The sequence below is a fragment of the Sander vitreus genome, chromosome 15 (genome assembly GCF_031162955.1).
Source record: "Sander vitreus isolate 19-12246 chromosome 15, sanVit1, whole genome shotgun sequence".
NCBI lineage: Eukaryota > Metazoa > Chordata > Actinopteri > Perciformes > Percidae > Sander > Sander vitreus.
In genome coordinates this window covers 27,935,286-27,943,784 of record NC_135869.1, presented here as the reverse complement: position 1 = coordinate 27,943,784, position 8,499 = coordinate 27,935,286, and the positions used below count along the sequence as shown (strand labels likewise).

Below are 8,499 nucleotides of genomic sequence, written 5' to 3'. Positions count from 1 at the left end.
CCTTCCTTCCTTCCTTCCTACCTTCCTTCCTACCTTCCTTCCTACCATCCTTCTTTCCTTCCTTCCTACATTCATTGCTTTCCTACCTTCCTTCCTTCCTTCCTACCGTCCTTCCTTCCTACCGTCCTTCCTACCTTCCTTCCTTCATTCCTTCCTACCTTCCTTCCTTTCCTTTCCTTCCATCCTACCGTCCTTCTTTCCTTCCTTCCTACATTCATTCCTTTCCTACCTTCCTTCCTACCTTCCTTCCTTTCCTTCCTTCCTTCCTTCCTTCCTTCCTTCCTTCCTTCCTTCCTTCCTACATTCATTCTTTTCCTTCCTACCTTCCTTCCTACCGTCCTTCCTACCTAATGCTGTTCAGTTCTTTTTTGGTGCAAGAAATTATATCCTTCAAAGATCCATTTAAAAAAAATAAGAAAATACATTTCCCACACACACTTTTCACCTCTGCATTTGGTTTATTGGTCGGTCGACATTTCTATCCTAGGTCCCTGGGAATTTTCTTTTTTTTATTTCTTGTTTAAATGGATCTTAGGGTGATTTTGTTTTCTTTCTTTGTTCCCAGCTAACACCAGCAAACTTCAACGTGTGGTTTTAGTAGCTAAGACTGGCTACGATTTAGTGTTTTGACCATTTGTAAACTGTGTTCCCCTATCATCACTATTTATATCTAGGCCTATACAACCAATGTGTTTATGATTAAGTTGTTAACAAGATTTCAATGTTCTTCATATATCAGATTCATTTTTGCTCTCAAAATGCACCAGATTAATGCATTTAAAGTGCTCATATTATGCTAATTTTCAGGTTCATAATTGCTTTTCGAGGTTGTAACAGAATAGGGTTATGTGGTTTTTCAGAAAACACTATATCTGTCTTACTGCCCATTGCTGCAGCTCCTCTTTTCACCCTGTGTGTTGAGCTCTCTGTTTTGGCTACAGAGTGAGACCTCTCACTGCTGGAACATCTTTGTTGGGAGTCGCACATGCTCAGTAGCTAGGTAAGGACTACTAGCCAGTCAGAAGCAGAGTATGAGGGCCCTGACAGTAGCTAGGTAAGGACTACTAGCCAGTCAGAAGCAGAGTATGAGGGCGTGCCCTGACAGTAGCTAGGTAAGGACTACTAGCCAGTCAGAAGCAGAGTATGAGGGCGTGCCCTGACAGTACCTAGGTAAGGACTACTAGCCAGTCAGAAGCAGAGTATGAGGGCGTGCCATGCTAGCAGCTAGGCGAGCATTATAACGTGTGTTCCAAAGTGACCACGTTTGTCTCTGAAGTAAAGGCTGGACTACAATAGAGCTGTTTGGAGCAGTTGGTGAACAGTGTTTTCTGTTGGAGATGGTAAGTCCCTTTGGGGGGGACTTTGGACTTTTTCACTTTGTAAACCTATAACGTGCACAAAAAAGATATATAACACAATAAAAGAAAGGGAAAAGCCAAAAAGCATAATATGAGCACTTTAAAATGTACAAAATTCCCCCGGCCGAGCATGCCCCCTGATTTTAGGGTTCCCCGCCTGCCAAATCCCACTTTAACTCCTGATAACAACCACCAGTATCAAAGATGTAACCAACATTAAAAAAAATAAAAAATAACCGAGGATTTGCAGGATTACCACACTTGATGTTTTTTTCCATCCGTGGTCGTGTGGAGACATTTTAAATGATTCATAATTCTATCTTTTTGAAGGGCCACGTACAGCGACACTTGGAGGAGAAAGTCATTTAACAGACACGCACAACCATGATGGCGGGAACATCTGGAATCGACTGTCACCGTCGGATCAGTCGTCCAGCTCGGTGTAGAGGTAAGCTCAGATGAGGACAGCTCTTTAAAGGGAGACTCCACTCATTTTACACTCAAACAGAGTATGTTAATAGGTGTTGGAAACATTTGTATAAAGTATTTCATCCTGTAAATGTACTTCCGTTGATCCAGACTACATTTATATCATGCACACAGAGAATGGACCCACAAATGCACAACTCAGGTACGTAAAATACAATTAGTAAGCGAATAAAGCAAGGCAACAGTGTCCAGTAACGGCAGGCAAAAGGGAAATCCAGGAAAACAGGAAATGGTCAAAATCCAAAGGAATACAGGAACTCAGGAAAACAGGACACAGGGAAAAACGCTTGAAGGCTGAACACATAGAAGCAGACGATCTCGCTCTGGGGTAAGGGGAAGACAGGGGAGACAATGAGACACAGGTGCAACACATTAGGGCGGGGACAGGTAATCACAATAATAGAAAAATAAAAGACAGGAAGTAAAACAAGACAACACATGGGAGAACAGATAATCTACAAAGTAAAACAGGAAATGGAAAAACTAACAGAAGACATGAAAAATACTACAAACAAAAACTCGACACAGGGACGAGACATGACAATTTACCGTATTTTCCGGACTTGTGAGGACTATATGCTGCTCCTAAAGACAACTGAGAAAGAAAAGAAGCTGCAGGAGACTGCAGGTAGTAAAACACGCAGCCGGAAAACGGTCATCGAGCAGCAGAAGGAGAGTTTGGAGTGAGAGAGAAACTTGTGAGGGACTGGAGAAAAGGTTAGTCTTACTGCAATGAAGAAAACAAAGAAAGCTAGTCGCGCTGAAATCCAGATGGCCAGAGCTGGAGGAAGGAGTCCACAGATGGGTGCTTGAACAACGTGCTGCTGGGAGAGGCTCGTCAACAGAGCAGCTACGTTACGTTAACATAGAGGACACCTACCGTATTCAGCCCCTTGTTCTGGGGGCTGTTGGGTAGTTTAATAACTGTTACTGTGTTACGTTAACATAGAGGACACCTACCGTATTCAGCCCCTTGTTCTGGGGGCTGTTGGGTAGTTTAATAACTGTTAATGTGTTACGTTAACATAGAGGACACCTACCGTATTCAGCCCCTTGTTCTGGGGGCTGTTGGGTAGTTTAATAACTCTCCTTTCCAGATTAAATGTCTGTTCTTGGTCTTGGATTTGTGAAATAAATGTCTAAATAAATGCGACTTATACTCCGGAGCGACTTATAGTCCGGAAAATACGGTATACAAAATAACTGTACAAGTTACTCCAGCTGGGCGGCACAGAGTGAACCAAATGCCAAGGTGGTGTATAAAATAAACTGTAGTGGTTAGAAACACCAGCAGTTCCAGATAAAATACCAGCATTAGGCAAGCACCTGCAGATTTCAACTCTGATATGCTAGATCAGGTCTGAACAGTTTTTACTCTTTTATCTCTTTCTCAGGATTTCCTGCAAATCAGAGGAAGGAGAAGTGGGACAGCTTGTGTGTGTGCAGAGCCAATCATTGTGCACGTCTCCTCCATTGTTCATCGCTGTGTTGCAGAAATGTGAGGGGACTGAAACCATGTGAACACAGAACAGCACATTGCTGCATTGTGAAACATTGTTTGTTTGGTCCTGCGAGCAATTCTTCATCAAAGGCATCTCAAAAGTAGCAGCGATCGTTGTCACATGTATAGGGTGACCAGATTTCCCGGAACTAAAACCGGGACACTTTGCGCGTGACTGTAGTGCTCGTGCACGCACACGCTTTTTAACGTGAACATGTGCCAGCCCAGGTCAGACATAGACAGACAGCACACGTAGGCCTACTGCTTACAACATAATGGGGTATCTCAGTTAATATTCATGAATGTTCTTGGTATGTAGCCTACATATCTAAGAAATAATATTAAAAGACATTGAGTGAGTTTAGTGTGGCACCAAGTTTATTTTTCAGAATTAAAGCGTTATTTTGGAAAATGCACCAACTGAACTTGTGAAAAACGTTGTGAAAAGATATTGTTCATTGCATGGCACTAAATGAATTACTTGGAACCAGAGATGGGGACTCGAGTCTCACTTAAGTCGCACAAACAGCTGACTTCAGACTTGACTCGGACTCGAGCTTCGAGACTCGTCAACAACCTGTTTTCATGCAATTATTGCTTTTTAAATCAAAATGTATTCATGTATTTCTATTTTCTTTTATTGGCGCATATACGGGGAAACGTATGACGAGCTGCATGTCCCCTGCCCTTTGCCATAATATGCAACGTAACGCATGCGCCTATGTGCGCGCACTTACATAAAAAAATGCATTGCCGATGGCGACACCAAATCCTCCTGGAGTTGGGCCTTTTCTCATTAGTTTAGCTTTCAATAACTTGGTAAACAGTGGCAGTAAGAGAACAGCTACATGCAAGGTGAGTGGCACCAAGATAAATGATGCCGGATCAACAACGTCGGACTTCATCAGGCATCTCAAAACGCACCCAGATAGGTCAGTCACTCACGCACTAATGTGAAAGAGACGTTACATTTAGCATATATCGTCACAGGTAACAAGCTAACCATCGCTAAGTGTTGTGCTAATGCTGGGAACAGGCACATTGTATCTTATAGTTAGTGGTTGCTGAGGCTCAGACATCCATGGCCCACAGGAGGCGGGACGCACGGATCCATCTCCATAGGAACAAACGCTGTGTCGGGGGGGGGGCAAACTCATGTGATGCGTAATTGATCCCGTGGATGATTTATAGGCTATTAAGTGAACAAGGTGTACCCGGTCCACCAAACACTGGGCCGTCTTGACTGTCTTAATTCTGCACATATTTCTGTTACTGTAGTCCTGTTTACTATTTCATTATTTCATCCATGCGTGGCGCAGCAGATCCGTGCGCACTGTCACCTGCCGTGGAGACGCTGGCCTCACTAACCTCTCCTCCTCTGAGTCGGATCTCCCCTCGCGCTGGACTCAGTTTCACTGAGCCTACTAACACTTAGAAAATAAATAAATGGCATTACATCAGTGAGTTCATACTGCTTATTGTGCGTAATTTGGACTGACACTGAGATGCATGTTGTTCTGTAACTGGTGTGGCGCTGCCACTATTCTCTTGATTTCCACTTCGACATTAGACATTTCTTTGAGTGAAAGAGACGTTACATTTAGCATATATCACCACAGGTAACAAGCTAACCATCGCTAAGTGTTGTGTTAATGCTGGTAACAGGCAAATTGTATCTTTATAGTTATCCATATGATGTGACAGACTTAGGTTAATATTTCACCAGGTCCGAGGTCTAGAGGGATGTGTTCAGTAGACCCCATAAAGTTATCATACAGCTGATGTTGATACTGGACTGTCTGGATGGAGCTACAGGACATGCTATGATACTCCCCTAGCTAGTCCTAGCTACAGGACATGTTTTGAATTCATAAGATTTAACAATACAGTGTTAGGGACAGATCAGATGGACAGAGACTTGAGACTTGAGACTTGGACTTGCAACAAATGACTTGTGAACATCTCTGCTTGGAACTGCTGCCACAGGCTCGAACTACAGTTATGGTAACACTTAACTACGGTAAGGGTACATGAATTATGAACTCATGCATGAATTAATTCATGATTTGTACATTACTTCAGTCCTTTATATCTTATTAATCATCAGGATTTTTGTGTTCAAATCACAATTTGCGCAGTGAAGACCACATTTATTTGCAGAAAAATAAATAATCATGATCATGCTTAATAATTCATAATTCCTAAAGATGTGCCCACGTACCTAATGCTTTATAGTTGTGTTGTTCATGTATGAGGTCACGTCAATTCCTAATGATTCATGGGATATGAAGGACTGCAGTAACACACATCATTAATTACATAATGCATAATAATTAGGGCAGCAAAGGGTAAAAATAGTAGCCTGTTGGGCACCACGCGACGTCGAATGGAGTGTAAAATAAATGAATAAATGGCAGCATGCGAGTAAAAAAAATGAACGCGTTAATGCTGACAGCCCTAATAATAACACGTAGGCCTACATCAGTTAATTCATGCATGAAATCATGATAATTCCTGTACCCTTACCGTAAAGTGTTACCAGTGTTATTCTAACCAACAACACACACACACACACACACACACACACGCACAAACATGTAATCTCATTTGATAGAACAGATAGCTTCCCTATTGGATACATTCATTTCGTATACAGTATTTGTTAGAGGAATGAAAGCCTACTGTGAAATTAGGTAGGCGCAGGTTTCAGCAAAATTGGCCCGTGTGACGAGTAGCGCCTTAAAGGTGGGAATGGTCATGCAGTTCCTCTCGTCAGTCCGTGTGTTGTTCATGAGCGAAAAGATCCGCTCAATGGGAGCATTTGTGCCCGGTAGACACATGGCGAACTGACAAAGGAGACCTACATTTCTGAATGTAGGTCACATTTCCACCCAGCGTCGCTGTGTCCATTTCTGTCACTCTCTATGGTGTAAACGAGACAGATAAGAAGAGGCATTGCGACAATGTTTACGAATATACATCGTAACGCTGGCTGCACAGATTATGCAGACGCAGACCGCTAGGATTGACTGACACACACACGCATTGTTAAAATCATACGCTGGACACTTTATTAGTCTTTCTACATGGGTTTAGTTAATGATCGGGCTATAATAGACCACGTCAGCTATGTAAGCACTGACAACCGGGACAATTTCATAGTGGTTGGTGTAAACTGGGACATTTTAGCGGCCCGACAGGCTTTTGTCTGGGACGTCTGGTCTAGAGCCCTGCGCGGGACTGTTTTCTTCATCCCGCTCCCGCCGAATTTCTGACTATTACAGCCTGCTAGCAGAGGATGACGGAGAGAGGAGGAGAGGGAGAGAGGGGGAGGAAGGAGCATAGGATGAGGGAGCGAGGAGGAGAGGGAGAGAGGGGAGGAAGGAGCAGAGGATGAGGGAGCGAGGAGGAGAGGGAGAGAGGGGGAGGAAGGAGCAGAGGATGAGGGAGCGAGGAGGAGAGGGAGAGGAAGGAGCAGAGGATGAGGGAGCGAGGAGGAGAGGGGGAGGAAGGAGCAGAGGATGAGGGAGCGAGGAGGAGAGGGAGAGAGGGGGAGGAAGGAGCAGAGGATGAGGGAGCGAGGAGGAGAGGGAGAGAGGGGAGGAAGGAGCAGAGGATGAGGGAGCGAGGAGGAGAGGGAGAGAGGGGGAAGAAGGAGCAGAGGATGAGGGAGCGAGGAGGAGAGGGAGAGAGGGAGGAGGAAGGAGCAGAGGATGAGGGAGAGAGGAGGAGAGGGAGAGGGGGGGAGGAAGGAGCAGAGGATGAGGGAGCGAGGAGGCGAGGGAGAGAGGGGGAGGAAGGAGCAGAGGATGAGGGAGCGAGGAGGCGAGGGAGAGAGGGGGAGGAAGGAGCAGAGGATGAGGGAGAGAGGAGGAGAGGGAGAGAGGGGGGAGGAAGGAGCAGAGGATGAGGGAGAGAGGAGGAGAGGGAGAGAGGGGAGGAAGGAGCAGAGGATGAGGGAGAGAGGAGGAGAGGGAGAGGGGGGGAGGAAGGAGCAGAGGATGAGGGAGCGAGGAGGAGAGGGAGAGAGGGGGAGGAAGGAGCAGAGGATGAGGGAGCGAGGAGGAGAGGGAGAGAGGGGGAGGAAGGAGCAGAGGATGAGGGAGAGAGGAGGAGAGGGGGAGGAAGGAGCAGAGGATGAGGGAGCGAGGAGGAGAGGGAGAGAGGGAGAGGAAGGAGCAGAGGATGAGGGAGCGAGGAGGAGAGGGAGAGAGGGAGGAAGGAGCAGAGGATGAGGGAGCGAGGAGGAGAGGGGGAGGAAGGAGCAGAGGATGAGGGAGCGAGGAGGAGAGGGAGAGAGGGGGAGGAAGGAGCAGAGGATGAGGGAGCGAGGAGGAGAGGGAGAGAGGGAGAGGAAGGAGCAGAGGATGAGGGAGTGGGAGAACAGTGGACAGAGCCTTGGAGCTCCCCCTGTCCTGGGAGGCTCAGACATGCTGCTGGTGTCTGCTCATAGATATACAGTATATACTGTCAGTATATATATATATATATATATATATATATATATATATATATATATATATATATATATATATATATATATATAGCCTATCTATGGTGTCTGCTGGCGTGGGGGGATTCCAGGCTACATCTTGATCCCGCAGTGTTTTTTTTTGTCACCCTTTCCCGCCCACAGCAAAGTTCAAACTGCCCGCTCCCTACTCTACTCTGGTCACCCTACACGTGTAGAGACGTTTATCTGGATTCAACAGGATCTAAACTTGGTTGGAGTGACTCAAACAGAAACCACATCATCATCATCATCGCCTTTAGAGACAGAAACACCAGGTCAAAGATGAGTTGAGAGGTGACCGCGTGTTTTAGAGTCAATTTCACTTTGTGTTGTAACTGAATCAGCTGGAAACTGCATTTATCTGTATGTGACTTATGTTGTGTTTTTGTGGCAAATAAGATGTATTAAAGGAGCTGAGATCCATGTTGACTTGCTGTTTTCACTCTCAAATCACATGCAACCCCGATAAAACAGGAAGTGTTGTGAATACGTACACGGTACTAAATCTTTACAGTCATTCCCCGAAAGAACCAAGCACGCCTGCCTTGTTGCACGATCCAGATTTTCTTCAAAACCTGACATTTTTAGTGTGTAGCTCGCTAGCTCAAAGGTTGTTGTTGTTTATTGTAACTAAGGGA

The 8,499-nt window shown here is 45.3% G+C and overlaps 1 long non-coding RNA gene across 1 annotated transcript; it reads left to right on the top strand.

The window, feature by feature from the left end:
- Positions 1-1,679: 1,679 nt before the first annotated feature.
- LOC144530612 (uncharacterized) lies at positions 1,680-8,284 on the top strand. The gene is made up of 3 exons (XR_013503126.1): positions 1,680-1,806; positions 3,242-3,345; positions 7,985-8,284. It is a non-coding gene; the product is annotated as an uncharacterized LOC144530612 (long non-coding RNA).
- The last annotated feature ends 215 nt before the right edge of the window (positions 8,285-8,499 follow it).